The sequence below is a fragment of the Crocuta crocuta genome, unplaced genomic scaffold (genome assembly GCF_008692635.1).
Source record: "Crocuta crocuta isolate KB4526 unplaced genomic scaffold, BGI_CrCroc_1.0 scaffold164, whole genome shotgun sequence".
In the NCBI taxonomy this organism is placed as follows: domain Eukaryota; kingdom Metazoa; phylum Chordata; class Mammalia; order Carnivora; family Hyaenidae; genus Crocuta; species Crocuta crocuta.
In genome coordinates this window covers 4194070-4212813 of record NW_027530016.1, presented here as the reverse complement: position 1 = coordinate 4212813, position 18744 = coordinate 4194070, and positions in this window count along the sequence as shown.

Here is an 18744-nt window from a genome sequence, read left to right as displayed (position 1 = left end):
TTGCATGTTACTGATTCTGCTTTTATTTCCATCGTTTCCTTTGTTCAACTAACTTTGGGTTCATTTTACTCTTCTTTGTCTAGTTTCTTAATGTGAATGCTGAGGTCATTGAATCAAAAGCTTTCTTCTTTTCTCACATAGGAGTTTAGTGCTATAAATTTCCCCCTGAATACTCTCTATTTGTATCTCACAAATGTTGGTATGTTGCCTTTTCATTTTCNAACCCACGAACCGTGAGATCATGACCCAAGCGAAAGTCAGACGCTCAACCGACTAAGCCACCCAGGCGCCCCTGCATTTTCATTTTCATTCAGATCAAAATATTTGTTCACAATACTTTTAATGGACTTTTTTAGAGCAGTTTTAGGCTCACAATAAAATTGAGTGGAAAGTACAGAAATTTCTTATATACTCCCTGCACCCCCTCCTCCACAGCCTCCTCCACTATCAAGATCTCATAACCAGGTGGTACATTTATTACAGTAGATGAGCCTCTGACACATTATTATTACCCAAAGCTCACAGTTTACCTTAGAGCTCACTCTTGGTGTTGTACATTCTATGGGTTTGGACAAATGTATAATGACATGCATCCACCATTATAGCATCATACAAATAGTTTCACTGTCCTCAAAATTCTCTGAGCTGTCTATTCATCCCTCCCTCTCCCAAGTCCCTGAAAATCACTGATATTTTTACTATCTCCATAGTTCCCAGATTATCATATAATTGGAATCATACAGTAGGTAGCCTTTTCAGATTGGCTTCTTTCACTTAGTAATATGCATTTAAGCTTCCACCATGTCTTTTCATGGCTTGACAATTCATTTATTATTTTAAATAAATTTTTAATGTTTTTAAAAAAAATTTTTTGAGAGGGAGAAAGAGAGAGAAAGCCAGAGAGGGGCAGAGAGGGGGGCGGGAGAGAGAATCCCAAGCAGGCTACTCTCTGTCAGCACAAAGTCCAGTGTGGGGCTTGAACTCAGAAACCATGAGATCATGACCTAAGCTGAAACCAAGAGTTGGATGCTTAACTGATTGAGCCACTCAGGTGCCCCAACAATTCATTTCTTTTTAGTGCTGAATGCTATTCCATTTTCTGGATGTACCACTATTTATTTATCTATTCACTTACTAAAGGACATCTTGGTTGCTTCTAAGTTTTGGCAATTATGAATAAAGCTTCTATAACATCCTTATTCAGGTTTTTGTGTGATTATAACCTCTCCACTCATTTGGGTAAATACCAAGGAGCATGACTGCTGAGTTGTATGCTAAGAGTAGGTCTAGTTTTATAAGAAACTGCCCAACTGTCTTCCAAAGTAGCGCTACCATTTGCATTCCCACCATCAGTGAAGGAGATTTCTTGTTTCACATCCTCACCAGGCAAAATACTTTTTAATTTTCCTTTGACCCTTTGGTTATTTAGAAGTGTGTTATTTAGTTTCCAAATATTTGGGGGATTTTCCAGACACCTTTCTTTTATTGGCTTCTAATTTAATTTTACTGTGGTCAGTGAACATACTTTGTATGATTTGGATCCTCTTCAATTTACTGAGACTTGTTTCATGGCTCCGAATATGGTCTATCTTAGTAACTGTTCTTGGCACTTGAAAAAAAAAGTATTTTCTGTTGTTGTTGGGTAGAATGTTCCATAAAATGTTAATTAAGTTGGTACCATTACCCAAGTCTTCCATATCCTGATTGCTTTTCCGTCTACTTGTTCTTAGTTCTTGCAAGAGGACTACTGAAATCTCCAAATATAATCATAGATTTGTCTATTTCTCCCTTCATTCTATCAGCTTTTGCTCCACTTATTTTGAAGCTCTGTCATTAAGGGCATACACTGGTGGGACTGTTATGTTCTCTTGATGAATTAACCGCTTAATCATTATGAAATAAACCTCTTTATCCCTGGAAATATTCTTTTCTCTGAAATCTATTTTTTCTGATGTTAACATAGTCACTATGGCTTTCTTTTGGTACAGCATATCTTTTTTTATCCTTTTACTTTTAACCCATTTGAATCTTTATATTTAAAGTGGGTTTCTTATATGCAGCATCTCATGTAGGTAAAGGTCTCATTATTTGTATATAATTTGTTAATCTTGCCTTTTAATTATGGTGTTTACACCATTTACATTTAATGTGATCGCTTATGTGGTTATGTGTAAATCTACCATTTTGGTATTTATTTTTTTTCTATTTGTCATACTTATTCTTTGTTCCCCTCTTCCTTTTCCCATCTTCTTTTGGATTAATTGAATATTTTGTTATTTTGTTATTATTCTATTTTGTCTCCTTTGTTGGCTAATTAACTATAGTTTTTTTAATAGTCACTTTAGATTCAATGGTATACATCTATAATTTATATTATACTACATCACAAATAATATAAGAACTTTGCACAGTATATTTCTATTTACCTCTTCTAGCTTTTGTGTTATTGTTCTCATATATTTTACTTCTACATTTATTTTATAACCCTCTGTATATTATTTTTTGCTTTACATTTTATATATATACATATATATACATATATATATACACATATATATATATATATATACATATATGGAGAGAGAGAGAGAGAGAGAGAGAGAGAGGGCGCAAGTGAGCAAGGGGCAGAAAGAGAGAGAGAGAATCCCAAGAAGGGCAGAGAGAGAGAGAGAGAAGTGGGGCTCACCCAAAGCAGGACTCAAACTCATGAACCATGAGATTATGACCCGAGCCTAAACCAGATGCTTAATGACTGAGCCACCCAGGAGCCTTATTATTTTTTGCTTTAAACTGTCAATTATCATTTAAAGCAATTTAAGAAGTAGAAAAAAGTAATTTTTGTTATCATCTTGCATCAATTCCATTTACTGTCAATTTCCTCCTGCCTGAAGGACTTGCTTTACTGTATCTACTAGTCATGAATATTTTTGGCACTTATAGGTCTTTGCCTTTGTTTTTCAAAGATATTCTTATTGGGTGTAGAATTGAAAGTTTACAGAGTTTTTTCTTTTCAGTGTTTTAAAGATGCTTCTCTGTCTTCTGGCATATCAATATAGTTTTAAAACAATTAAATGCCATTGTTTACTAATTCTATATGTGTTAATTCTGGGTTATTTTTAATTTATTACATTTCCTCATCATTTGGGACTGTGCTTTCTTGCTTCTTTGCATACCAGATAATTGGATCCCAAACGTTCTGAATTTTACCTTTTTGTGAACTAGGTATTCAGGGTGTGTGTGTGTGTGTGCGTGTGTGTGTGTGTGTGTGTGTGTGTGTGTATTTGAGCTTATCAGGTCTTACTTTTAAGCTTTAAGACAGAGTCAAAGCAACCTTTAGCCTCAGACTGAGTTTTTCACAGTGCTAAGGCAACAATACCCTCTGAGCCCTCTCCCTAATGCCTCAAATTTTATATTATTCCACTGTACCTGGTGGAAACAAACTATTCCCAACTCTGTGTAACATCAGAGGATTGCCTACCTACCGGGTAACTCTTCCCACAGCCTGATAGGTTCCTCACATGCTTATACATATCACTACTCAGTTGAAGAGTTGGGGAAGACCCAGTTCAGATCTCCAGAGCTCTCCTGCATATTCTGTCCTGCAAACTCTTAACTATCTTGGACTTGCCAAACCCACAATTCTGGCTCTTCAATTCATAGAGATCTCTAGATCTCTAGGCTCTGCCTGGGTTGCCCCTTCTTGCACTGATCATGGACACTCTCTCTAGGCAATAAGCTAGGGGAACAATTTGTTTTCCCCTCTCTCAGGGATTATTGCCTTGTGCTGGCTGTTGTTCAATTTCTGAAAACTACCGGGGTCTTTCTCCCCCTCTATTGTTTAAAGCTGGAAGGTAAATCTGATTTCTGTTACTTCACTTGGCCAGAAGCATAATTTGGTCTTTAATTTTAAAGAGCAAAAGAGGGCTACACTTTTTATATCAGAAGGTAGAAATTTAGGGATGTTTTTTGGTACTGGTTGGCCCAAAGAATTTATGCCTAAGGATGTTTATTTTTTATGAAATTTCTTAAGGTTTTTTTAAAAGCAACTTTAGGAAAACAAACCAACTTCTTCTAAGGTGGAAAAGATAATCCTCTTGGAGCAGAAAGAATGCAAAAAAGAGTCATGAACCAACTGATATAAACTTAACTTTAGAGACAAACTCAAGGCTATATCTAAGACAACAGAGTTCTTCAGGATTTGTGTGAAAGGAAGCCTACTTATCAGGGTTTGTTTGATCATTCTTCAGAGAATGAGTGAATTCAAAACAGGGAATGAACAAACAAGATGATTATTACAAGATGATTGTAATATCCTATGGAGAAAGCAAATGTCTCATTTGGAAGGTATTTGAGGCACTGTTCTCAAGAATTGAAAAATTAGGACTCAACATCCACAAACCACACATATTCCTTTTTATAATCAGGGTAAGAGAGGAGAAATGAGGGAAAATGCAAAATAGAAATGAGTGATTAATGGGGTAGTCGTGAGAGAGAACATGTGTTGTCTAACCCAAAAGCCATTTGAAATTGACTTCTCACTGCCATCTCCTACTACCGAAGCTGAAAAGTGAGATACTCACTTTCTAAACATCCATTAAAGGTAGAGAGGCAATGCTGTGGCCAGTGAGATACATGGAGAAATCTGTGGAGGGCCACTGGGCAGATTTCCTTTGCTGTCAAAAAAAGAAAAGTCCTCATTAGTTCTGCCCTGACCCCTTTTTACCTTCTTGCCTTGAACTTGGACATCATGACTGGTACTGTGGGAGCCATCCTGAGACCAAACAATAGATGAAAATCCAATACTTTCAGAAGGGCAAAGAGAAATAAAAAGAGCCTGGATCCTTCTTGACATTTTGAACAGCTGGACCAATGCCAATAATTCCCTTACACTGGATTTCTTATAGGAGACAAACAAACCCTATTTTTTTAGGCCATTATTTGTTGGGTTTTCTCAAACTTAAAAGCTAATTCCAGGGGCGCCTGGGTGGCTTAGTCGGTTAAGCGTCCGACTTTCGCTTAGGTCATGATCTCGCGGTTCGTGGGTTCGAGCCCCGGGTCGGGCTCTGTGCTGACTGCCAGCTCAGAGCCTGGAGCCTGTTTCAGTCTGTGACTCCCTCTCTCTCTGACCCTCCCTTGCTCACGCTCTCTCTCTCTCTCCCCCCTAGAAATAAATTAAAAAAAAAAAAAAAGCTAATTCCATTTTTTGGTGATTTAGAAGCAAAAGGTAAATTGGCAGGTCTGTACTTTGTCTGCACATTGAAGGTAAATTGGCCCAGTAACAACGACCAATCACAGAGGGAATAAGATAGGCAAGGTGTAAGGGAATATCCATAACCACTTCCTAATAATTCTTTGCTATTTGTTTCACATGTTTGTACCTAGAAAGATTGCTTAAGTTGGTGGAAACAGACCACTGACTATAATATCAGGAGCCAAACTACTCTTCCAACTGACACATAAAAAAGAGATGTTTGGGTAAAGCAATAGACTTGAGGAGAGGGGAGAAAAGAATTGGTGTCCTGTTTTTCCAGGAAAGGTAAGGGAAATGGAGAAGCTCAGTAACACACCTCCTCTGATCCAGGAATCTTCAGATGGGATTCTGAGCAAATTCTTGATCCAACCTTAATTGTTTCCTCCTCATCCTTCAACTTGCCAAGAGGAAGTGAATATGAAAAATGAGTACTGCTTTTTCTGAACTCCTTGAAAATTAAGAAACACATATAGATAAACCCTTGGACAAAAGGAATAAAAATCCTAATTACACACACAGAAGAAACTACAAAAAACATAAGAACTCAGATCTATAGAAAATAAATGTGAAAACCTACAAAAAATGAACTATAAAACCTAAAAATATTAATTATCAGAATTATCAGAATTTATCTGATAATAAATTATCAGAATTAAAAAATATAAACTATCAGAATGAATCCAAGAAGTGAATATTTTGAACCAAAGGCATTAGAAAAGAAATGAAAAACCCTACCTCTAAACAAGGCGGCCTCAGGACCAAAAGATTCTTGGCCAAGTTTCACCTAATCTTTAACATATACTTTCAATGACTTCTTATTTAAACAATTCTAAGCTGTAGAAAAAGATGAAAAGCTCCCCAATGCATTCTATGAAACAAGTATTGCTTTCTAAAAACATTTTATTCAAGTATAAAATACATACAGAAAAGTGTACATATAAGTGTAAAGTAGATGAATTTCCATGACCTAAACAATCCAACATAATGAGGCACCTAGACAAAGACACAAAATATTACCAGCACTGCAGAAGCCCCTCAAACTCTCTTTCAGACACTATCTCCTTCTCTACTTATCTCTCACTGAAGATAATGACTTTCCTGTCTTCTAACAGTTAACAGATTAGTTTTGCCTGTTTCTGCACTCTATAAAAAGGCAAAGTATTCTTTTATATCTGTCTTTTTAAAAGGCTCAATATAATGTTTCTGAGATTCATCCATACATTGCATGTGCTTATAAACTGTTCATTCTTGTTGCTGTATAATATTCCACTGTATGAATACAAAAGTGTATTTATCCATTCTATAGTAGATGGACTTTTAGGTAGTTTCTGGTTTGAAGCTATTGCTAATAATGTTGCTATAAACATTCTAGAACGTATCTTTTGATGACCATATGTATGCATTTTATTGGGTGCTTGCCCAGAAGCAGAATTACTAGATATTATATGTTCACTTTAGTAGATTCAGCCAAATGGTTTTCCAACACATTTGAATAAATTTGCATTCTCACCAGCAGTGGGTGAGTCTTCTGATGAGTCCCACATTTTGTCAACTTGCATAATTTTTTTATACCTAATAAAAACAGACCACTGAAGAAACCTATAGACTAATCTCACTTATGAATATGCATGCTGATGTTCTAAATAAAATATTGATGACTGGAATTTATTTAAAAAAAAAAAAAGAATAACACATTATGACCAAGTAGGTTTTATTCCAAGGAGACATGAGTGTCTTAACATCAGCAGCTCCAACATAATCTAAGTAGTCAACAGATGAAAGGAGACTAACACACAACCACATCAAAAAAGGCTGAAAAGGCATTTGGCAAAATTCAGTAGCTTTTTCTAATAAAATCTCTTGGTAAAACAAGAATTTATTTAAATAAGATTATTTACCAAATAGCAACATGAATATTCAAAATAGCTAATAAACTATTTCAATTAAAATCCATAACAGAGATGCCTGCTATCACCATTATCATTCAACACTAAAATAGTTTCTTTTTTTTTAACTTGTTTATATATTTATATATTTAGAGAGAGAGAGAGAGAGCACAGCAGGGGAGGGGCAGAGAGAAAAGGAGACACAGAATCTGAAAGAGGCTCCAGGCTCTGAGCTGTCAGTACAGAACATGATGCGGGGCTCGAACCCACGAACCGTGAGATCATGACCTGAGCCGAAGCCTGACGCTTAAGTGACTGAGCCACCCAGGCGCCCCTAAAATAGAGTTTCTAGACACTAAAGATTCTAGAGAAATAAAAGAGTATTTCAAATATTGGGAAAAAATTATTTTTGTGATTTTGTGTGTCATCGTATTTGTGAGTGTCAACATTATCTTTCTAAAAATCCCAAGACTAGTGAAACCTCCTGGAATTAATGAGAAAATTTAGTAAGTATATATAATAAATTTGTTGTATATAAGGTTTAAGCACACAGAAAAAATAGGCTTTTTATTTATAATAAGCCATTAGAAATGAAAACGTGGAAAAAATCCATTCTTATTAATGACCAAAAAACTAAGGAACAAGACTACATTTAATTAAAAAAAAGACACAGGACTTAAGAAAACTCTTAAATCTTAACCATACTAATGACATAGACAAGATCTGAGCAAACAGAAAATGATATAATTTTGTTAGTTCTTAGAAGACAATATATGTCAAATTTCCCTAAATTAATTTTTAAATTGAATGCAATTTTAACCCCTAATTGGATAAAATGATCACAAACTTGAAATGCCTGAAAATAGTCAAGAATAGTAAAAAGAACAGTACGCAGGACCTGGGGGGTTGGGGGGTACTCGGCCTGACAATTTTATAGAGCCACTGTATGTACATTAAGCCATTGTAATTAAATCCATAGGAGATGGCCACATATAAAGAGTACTATATGTGAAACAGTACAGTATATTGAGAAATCTCGTTATATATGAAAACTAAATATATGACAAAGTTGGTATTTCATTTCATTGGAAAAGGATAATTTAATAAAAAGTGCTGGAACAACTTGCAACCCACGAGGAAGAAAGTAAAGTTGGATCCACAGCTTAGATTCTATACAAAACCAAATTCCAAATGGAGTAAAAACAATGTGAAAAAAACACTAACAACAAAAATCAATTGCAGACGCCATTCTAGGAGACTACACATGCCACCCAGGGGTGAAGGCCTTAATCAATACAGAATACTTCGAAATTTTTGTATATTTACCAATGTTCATATTTTGTAAAACAATACTTGAGTATATACTAATATAAAGTTTTTAATGGGAAAATGTATTATAAATATGGTAAACAAATGACAGATTTGGAGAAAATTTGCACATAATATGATGCATTTACATATACTAATTGAAAGAGTGCTTACATTGTTTTAAAAGACAGTGCCCATATGGGCAAAATGTTAATAATAAAAAACAAGTAAATGAAAAAATGAAACAAAAATGAGTAAAAATTTTAAATGTGAGTTAAAAAATACAAATATGCAATTCACCTTAAGAGGGAAATCCAAATGGCTAAGTTTTCGATGGAAAAAGTACTTAATAATACTAGTGGTCAATAGACAACTTATAAGTGAGTTAGAAAAACTATATGCAACCAAAAGTAGGAAGGCTTACCATATGTAATATACAAAAACCTCCTACAAACTAGTTAAATAAAAAGGCAAACACAATAGAAACATGGACACACACGTAAAGATATAAATAAAAACATGAATATTTGTGGTAGGCAGAATTCTAAGATGGCCCTCATGATCTTCCACCCTGGTGTTACTCCCATAATAACGGTACATTTATAGAGCAAAAGGAGTTTGCAGACATAACTAAGGTTACTAACCAGTAGACCTTAACATACAGAAGGCACATGAGTCCTTTAAAAGAGTTTTCTCTGGCTGGCAGCAGCAGAGAAAGTCAAGCATGAGAAGGATCCTGATGAATCTTGCTAACTTGGAAGATGGGAGGGGTCCGGTACAAGGACTGGAGAGTAACCTCTAAAAGCTGAGATCAACCAACCTCTCTGGTTGACAGCCTGCAAGAAAACAGGGCCCTCCAGCCTATAACTGTCCTACAATTTTAAGGATTCAAATTCTGCCAACAACATGAATGAGCTTGGAAGTCAATTCTTCCCCAGATGCATCGGTTAAGAGGCCAGCCTGGCACACACCTTCATTTCAGCCTTATCGGACACTAAACAGAGAGCCAGTCAAGTCTGCTTGAAGTTCTAACCCATGTAACTGTGAGATAATAAACAGGTATTATTTTAAGCTGCTAAATTTGTGCTAATCTGTTGTACAGCAATAGAAAATACAAAAGGTAATTTAATTGTGAGTGAAATCCAAATAACCAAAGAACATATGAAAAGTTATGCAGATTTACAATGATCAAGTAAAATGCAAATAAATAATACTGAGAAATCACTATACTCACCACCAGTCTTTTTTTTCCCTACTTTTAAAAAATGCTACAACTATTGCTAGTGGGAATGAAGGGTATGGGTACTTTTTATACCGTACATTTACTGATGAAAATATAAATTGCTCCAGCCTTTTGGGAAACAATCTGTCAATAGTTATTAAAAAATTTTAAATCTATGTATCTGTCAACCAGTGATCCTACTGCAGGGAATCTACTCCACAGAAGTGACACTCTCAGGGACGTGAGTATGTGCACAGGCGCAGTTACCATAATAGTGAAAATCTGGTAGTAAAGTAAATGTCCATTGATCAGAGAAGAAGTTTAAGTCATCATCATCATCACAGAGTGTTACACAGCATTAAAAGGAATGAAATAATAGCTAGAAGATAGATTTGCAGGGATCTCCATCATATATTTTTGGATGAGAAAAGATGCAGACGGTATGTGTTATCCCACTTATTTAAAGCAAATAGACCCACCAAAAATCTCTTATTTATACGAGTGTGTGTGTATTAAGGAATTTAAAAGAAATCTATGCATGGACTTGTAAGGTGCTCAAAATGTACATTAAATTTTAGGAGTTGCAGAGAACATGTAGAGTAAAACAAAACTCTGTATGTAGTATTTGTGTACACATATTTGTATGAACAAGAATAGGGATACATATATCAGGCCGTTACAAGGTGAGGTGGGAGTGAAGTGGTATGGTGGGATAGGAGTTCTGCCATTATGTCTCTTCATTACTTCATGTGTTGCCTTTTTTTTTTTTTTAAAGTAATCTCTACAGCCATCATAAGCATGCTTGAACTCATGACCTTGAGATCAAGAGTTGCATGCTCTTCCAACTGAGCCAGCCAGGTGCCCCTTGTGTTTCTCTCTTAATTAATTGCATTAATTTAAATTGTATCCTTGTTTACACCTGAGAAACACCCATCTCCTTTCCTGTTTATTTTTTTCCTTTAGCACTTCTCACCAATATTTTTTACCTATATTATTTGTTCCCCCCAACTGGAATGTAAGGTGTATCAGGTAAAGGATTTTGTCTGTCTACTGCTGAATGCCAGCACCTCAAACTGTCTGACACATAGCAGGCACTCAAATTTTGAGGAGTACTATTTTATGAGTAACTTTTTCTTTAGGGTTACTCTTGATGTTCATTTTAACCTCATTTCTCCTAAAAATCGGATATTCTAGAAGTTATCAGGAGTGTGACAGAATTACATGGACAAGAAGTCTGAGGTCAGGGAGTGAATTATTTGTTGGGTGCTTATTATTACTGCCCAACATTTTATCAGGTGTTTTGTATCTATTTTCTCAAATCAATCCATCAGGCAGGCATATAATCCCCTTTTCATAGATGAGAAACCAATTCATAAGAGTTAGCTCGACTGAAGTTTCACCGACAATAAATGTCCTGTGTCCAGGCCAAAATCCTGTTCTTTCTTTGTGCTGGGTTGATCGTAAAAGAATCCTCTTTTAATAATTTAAAGAGCTAATAATCCTTACATAATATGTAGGTTTACCATTATTTTGAGATATAATTGAATATTTCATACTCAACTTTATTTATAATAAGCTTTGAGAAATGGAAATGGGGAAAATTTCAATTTGCTACTCTTTTGATGATGCTCTTACAAGTCATTTGATTGTTAAAATGTAAATAGTCTGTCTCTAACTTGTTGACTATTTTGCTCCTGAAGCACTTAAGCTCTTCAACTCAAGGCCGCAAGCCACCTGGGCCCTGTGGAGTGGTGGCAGCAATGCAAGGCAACACAGAGCTTGTCCTGGGAGAGTTAATAAACCTTTAGATAATTACCATCAAATCTTCTAGACAAAAAGCAGCCCTCAAAACATCCCGAGGGATTTGTGCTAGATTCTTCAAATCCAAGGCAAGCTCCCCAGAGGAATGCCTTTCTTGATAATCTTCTACTGGGAGGTGCTTCTTACTTCTTTGGGGAAAAAATAGCCAGTTAGCAATAGCTGGACCGTCTGAGGGTTGCAAGGAAAGGGTGGTGGATCTGGCCTGGCCCCAGGACAGTCCTGGCAGGTTTAAGTTCCAGACTGGAGGAGCTGCCCCACAGGGGATCAAAGGCCAGTGGGTTGGTGCTGGAGAGGTTAGGGAAAGAAGATGGCACCTTTAACAGTGTGCAGACAGATCACCTTGTCCCCGTTCCGCCCCCCGGCCCCCTCTATGCTTTGCTCAATTCCCACGCAGGCAGGACTGGAAGTGTGCAGAAGGAAGGCGGTGCCTTGGGCATTCTGCTGCCACCTTCCAGGTGAGATCCACATTCCTCCTCAATTAGGGTGCAGAGCTCAATTTTAGGATCAGCTTCATAGACCTAAATACATAGGAGATTGGCTAGGAACCAGCAGGGATTTTTTTTTTTTGTCTTTCAAGATCTGAATAGATTTAGAGTTTTGAAAATGTGCCTTCTGATTTCTCAACCCACAGACAGTCTTTGAGTACTTTTTATATGGGAAGGCACCAGGAGGGGAGCTAAGCAGAATATAAGAAAAACGAATGAGCTTATACAGACTGAAGGAAACAAGTAATCATTTAACTGTTTTAGTTAGGTGACACTGAGGAACACATAGTATGTAAAATGTGAGTTGAGGATGGGGTAGAAACAAGGCATTCATAATAAAATTCATCACTACCTGCTCCCCATGCCACACACACACAAAAAAATCTAAGATTTTGAAAGACAGCATGTAAGATTAATTTATCACATCTTCCTTGCTAATTTTTGTAATTCCAAAATAACTTTTAAAAATCATACAAAATAAAATTTGTGTTTTTCTGCAGAGGCAAGCTGTACATAACTTGCATATAACAAGGACACAAAACTGCACAGATGTCTAACCTTCAATTTCAAAAGTAGAATCATTTCTGCCTCCAGAAAGCAATGATGTTGCTAAAGAAGAAAAAAAAAGTCTGCTTGCAGGGTTTATTTTTTCTTAATTGGAATCATTAGATGTGTATTCCCAAGGATAGTAGGATATGAGAACTAGAGGAGTTTATTGTCTTGCTTGTTTAAAAGGCTGACCAAAATGAATAAAAGAAACCCTTAATGTTTTAGAGTTGGGAGAAAGCCTGATTTCTTCTGACCCTGAGATCTACAAGGAAACTGAACAGGTACTGTTTCAACTGGAAAACAAAGTTTCCATTTAAATGACATAAGTGGTATTTCAGCTGAATGGGCATACTTTCAAAACTCCTAATGGCAATTGGCAAAATCTAACCTTAATGTTGTTAGCTGAGGGGACATTGCTAATTAACATTATTTACGTGGTATTCACAATCATTTTAACATGTATCAAATACACATGGGTCCATGTTTATCTGCAAACTATATACAAACATGCTGTTTTTCCAGGCAGCCAAAATTCAGAGACATATACCACTTGTCTACATAGCAATGAGTTCCCGCGGGGGAGGGAAGGGGGAAGAAGGGGGGTATCAGGACTTTAATCATTAATGACTGTCAAAGATGTGAAACCATTGAATTCCTCTTTTCCTAAAATACACAATGAATAAAATTATTCCACCAACAGGCTATTCTGAAATATATGGACTCAAAAGTCTGTAGAAAAATAGCAAATATATATTTTAAAATGTTTTTAAAAGCATAATCAAAATCATTCAAAACTCATCCTATAAAAATAACTCTCCGATCTTCTCGTGAGATTGTCATTTGGCTTCATGAGAACATTTCTTACATTTCTGGTCTTCATCCTGACATATGCAAATGGCACAATATACTTGGGCCAACGTTAATATGGCTTCCTAAAATATAAAAGCTAAGCTCTCTGACACTTTAGCATGGAGCTCTAGGATACCTTCGATGTACTTCCTAAAAATCTTTCATTTAGGTCACAGGGGGCAATGACAAGCCAGAATTGGAACCATTCACTTTTAAAGGTCAAAAGATCTCAGAGGTCATTGTTCCAGGCCATTTAAAGAAAAAAGGAAGCCAGTGGGTGGTGGGTCCAGATCGCAGGGCTGGTGGCTTCTCCTTTTCTTTCTTTTTCCGCCATACTCTTCACCCAAGTTAGCCAGCCCCAGAGTAAACTTTCTGATGAGATTTCTTTTGCTCTAAGTTAAGTTCATCTTATTAATGAAAAATTACTGCTTTGGTCCACTTCACTCAGGAAGTAGCTAGATGTCAGTGTACTTTAACATTTCAGTACATCTTATACAAGTCACAAACTCCTTTGTTTTTACAACTCATGCTTAACATAAAATTTTTGTTTTCCATGCAGTTTTTAATTAAAGAAAGTTCTTCAGTTTGGGAAATTACATTTGTAAATGATGGGTTTCCCTTACCATTACCCTTAACTTGGTGATGTTTTATATGAGGTAACTCAAAAATATCTTTGGTGTGAGGTTAGAGATTGGGAACCTGGTATATATACTGCATCTCGTGAGAGTACAGAAAACACTGGCACATGAATTAGCAATACTAATTCTAGTGCTCCAAGTGCTATTTAACAGATGTTTTACTGTGGGTTCTCCTTTACATTACTGGATTAATTATATCTTTAAAGAGGTACACAGGGAAAGTCAATGCAGAGTTAGCATCTGGACCAACCTGAAATGTAAGGTGAATGGCTAAATCAAGGACAAGAGAATTTTCTACAAAATAGGCCCTTCCTTTTTTTTTTTTTTTAATATTTTTATTTATTTCTAGGATAGAGAGAGACAGCGTGAACAGGGGAGGATCAGAGAGAGAGGGAGACACAGACTCTGAAACGGGCTCCACGTCCTGAGCTGGCAGTCAGCACAGAGCCCGACGCGGGGCTCGAACCCACAAACCGCGAGATCATGACCTAAGCGAAAGTCGGACGCTTAACCGACTAAGCCACCCAGGCGCCCCCAAAATAGGCCCTTCCTGTTAGCAAGATATTGTAGATTTTGTTCAAATAGATCCTTCTTCAAGTCTGACTAAAACCACCATCACCCTTTGTTTAATTAAACCACTAGGATGGAGAAAGGACTTAGGGTCATAGGATCTAAGTGAAATTTAAAGTGAGTCATTTTGTGGTTGATGAACTTTGAATTCTGTTTGGTTTTGAAACTATACGAAATATACTAAATTAAAATTTGTGTTCCAGAAGAAATAGATTCCAATTCTTAGAGGTGCATGTCAGGGATTCCCCATAAAATTGGAGTGTCCCAATCACTGTAAGCAACAGGTGTTAATTAATCAGTAACCAGTTGAGGCACTTCATAGCTACAGTGTTTGGGTTACAGGGTGCTGCCAGATTCCTAGGTGTTCCTGGTGACTATCTTAAGTGCCAGAACTCTGGGACCCCTCAAAGCCCTGGAGGTAGTCTTGGGAAACCCAATGCAGGTCAGAAGAGCACTCCGGGGGGTACCCCAGAGGGTCCATCAATCCATGAAAAAACTTTTAGCGTCTTCCTAACCTTTTGAACTAGATTACTCAAAAATTACTCCAGCAATGTCTCAGTTCTCATTAAAAGGGACAAAAGGGGTATTTCTGACATTACTGAAAAACACGTACATGCTAAAGGATATGAACTCATGACTACAGCAGCATACAAAAACATTGAAGAATGGCAGATAGTTTCAAGGACACTTTCAGATTCCACGTAGCATTTTGGCTTCAGATTGGAACAGAGACTCTGTGAGCTGTGGGCTCAGAGAGCTCTTGAAAACTAATGTTGATCTGACAAAGCAATGGGAAGGCTTGTCTGTCTGTTAAGTAGCCACACAAAAAAATAAAACTAAAAACACATTAAATTTATATATGTGTGTATAATTTTTAAAAAATAACACTAAACACTTGAAAAATATACATGTGTCTCTGAAAGTATCACTGAACCAATCTTATTGGGTGTTTTAGTTTTACTGGCTTTCCAAAGGTTCAAACTCTATAATGATAAATTTCTCTACCTTCCTCACAATCAGTTATTAAGATTGGTTTGTTTGGACTCACATCTACTTTGTCTAACGCCCTTCATTTTTCGGCACGCCTCTCCTACCCATCCCCCCACTGAAAAAAAATCGAGTTGTATTAAAGTATTTTATAATAAACTGCAAATCCACTAGATTCCAAAATATTTCAATTCATGAGACACCTATAGCACATTATCTATATTTGTACACTTTATTTAAAAACAAATAATACACTTAGAGCCACCAAATAAAGATATCTTAATTAGCTTATCCATACCCTGAATTTACAAAAGAAACTTCTCGCACCACAAAAATTAGCATTTGGATTAATTTACATTAATTGATATTATAACTAAATTTAAAAATACCTGAAGATCAAACAATCTGGTCTAGGGCTCACCAGTTGGGGGTGGGGGTGGGGTGGAGAAAAGTAGTTAGTACGAATCTAAACTGATGGTGCCCTGGAGTCAGCTCTAGTAAACTGAAGTTGAGAAGGATGTAAAGTAACCAGCAGATTTCAGGATTACAAAGAAGTGGTTCCTTTTAAAAACAGATATTAGATCATATAGTTGGAATGCATGTAGGGGATACCTCTTTAATCTGGATTGAAAAGAGTGTGTGGAGAGGGGGGTCGTATTTGTTTCTCACAAGAGGCAAACTTCAGCCAAACAATGAGAATAAAGTAGGGAGGGAGGTACATGGTAGACTGAAGGCTTTCTGACTGCTGATAATACTGAATTTAGCAGATCTGTACAAGTCAACTAAAATACCATTCTCTGAGACATTTTCAGAAAGGAGCTAACAACCAGAGAAAATCATTCTACATTAACAAGGCACTCACTGGTTCACAGCCTGTTAAAAATCCAGGCAGACATTAAAGTTAATCTAAATTAAAATGAACTTTCTAATTTGCATCAGAGGGATGGCAACCATGTGGTCCCAGTCAAATCAAATCTAAAGCTTAACTAACTAGCAAAGATCCAGAAAATTCTGACCCCTAAGCACCACTTAAGGAATACTGCTAGAATAAATAAGTGGAATCTAGGGTTCTCTGTTTGGCCTGAATTAGTTTGTTGTGGGGTTTTTTTGTTTGTTTTTTGCTTTTTTGGTTTTATTAGATTAAGAACAAAACCAAAAACAGAACAAAAACAAAACTGATGCAATCTGTTAAACATTTGTCAGTCTGGTGTCCCTTGCACTGACACAGAGGTCCAGCTAGATGACGGATATGGCCAATTAAAAAGCTTTCAGTGCTGGAAGTTAAAATGATTCAAATCATTTACCAATGACCTGTCCTCTGTTTTTAAAGATGGACATGTTTTCTGGACCCTCCCCTAAAGGGAACCTCTGGAATCAATACATTTCACAAAAATGTACATATAATTTTCGGTCATCTACTACTTTTATACAACCTGAATCCCAGTGTCAAACATGTAAAGTACTGCAATTATATAAATAACTAGACAAATAACACAGTAACAAAGGCAACTTCTGAGTACATAAAATTAATGATTATGTACTTATTAGCCTGGAGATAGCTTTCAAAGAATAACGTAAGCTGAAGAAAACTGTACTTAGAGCTCTTGTTCCATGTAAATTCACTAACAGTTTGGCTCTTGGTTGAAAATATCACAGACATATACTAACCAGAGTTGAACTATATCCACTCACTATCAACACTGATGATAAACTTTAAGCAGTTCTTTCAAAAGAAAACCAAAACTCGAGTCTTTCCATCTGATTTGTGACATCTTAGTTCAATATAACTTAAATGACAAAGCCTGAGAAAAGCACCAACAGAGAAATTGCATCCAGTCATCATTTCTGATATCATAAAGATTTGCTTTAGTCAAAATGGCAGCAATGACAACGAGGTAGATATGAAAGATGCCATTTAAACACTATTCTTAGGTGGTATTTTAACTAGTTCAGGTGTTTAATCTAAAAAGAATTTTTACTAGTTGAATCTTCCTCACAGAAGAATTTCATGGCATGCTCTTGTGTAAGAGGGAAATATATGAAGTACTAAAAAAGTAAGCCTTTAAAAATTACATTTTTAAAAAATTACTGAGCCAACATTAATAAGATCCCATAATTTTGGTGAACCAATAATTTCTCCTTTTACCTGAACTTGACTATCATGAAAGAATAGGTATTGTCCTATCTACTGAAATTTCTAGGAATTCACATTCAAAATCCTTGGAAAGTACATGTGGTGCTCACAAGAGCACCAAGACAGCACAGGAAATGTCCCCTGAAATCCTAGAAGTTGAGCAGATACACTGAAAAGACATTGATGGTCACAAATCAGGATCTTCACAGACTGGCAAACACACACATACACACGCACACACTCTCTCTCCCTCTCTCTCTCAATCTCTCTCTGCCATAGCCCCCACCCCCACCCCCCAACTCAATCCTCACCCTCACTATAAGGCTGCATTTGTATTTTATTTTAAAGGCACCTCTCATTCTCTAGCTATTGCCTTCTTGATGATATCTGTTTTGTTAAAAAATCCTGAATGTTCAATGGAAATAGTTCACTACTGAGGATGGAATTATTTTTCAATTCACATTTGAATAGCCAGGTTTTCTTACATTCAGATTTTAATAAACTAGAATGACAGTCTTTAAAACAAGCATGCTAGCCTATAACGAATATAGTATATACAGTAATTGAAACATTTATAACTATATATTATACTGCNATACATTTTAGACATTTTCAAATAAATCTTTATCATTATCTCCAAAAGAAATTTATAGCAAGAATACTGAAGGAATGAAAGTCAGATAAACAAAAAATTTTTCACAAAGTTCATTATCAATGATGCAGCATAATTTCCCTCCTCTTAGTCATAACTAAAATGATTATAAAAGCTAAATACTTTGCATAACTAATTATCTGTTTAATGGCAAAAATCGCTAAACTTGTTCCATAGAAAAATACTGAAGGTCATTATATCACTTATGTTAAATACCTGCCTAGGGTTCGAGTGGCAAAGGAGCTCCCTAGGACATCTGGGTTTTGAGGAGGGCGCCGCAAGTCCCAGAGATGGATTTGTAGCAGATGAAAACACAGCAGGGAGGACATCTCCTGCTGATTTTCATACTCTCCCAATACATTTCATCTGAGATATTTACAAACCGAGCACTG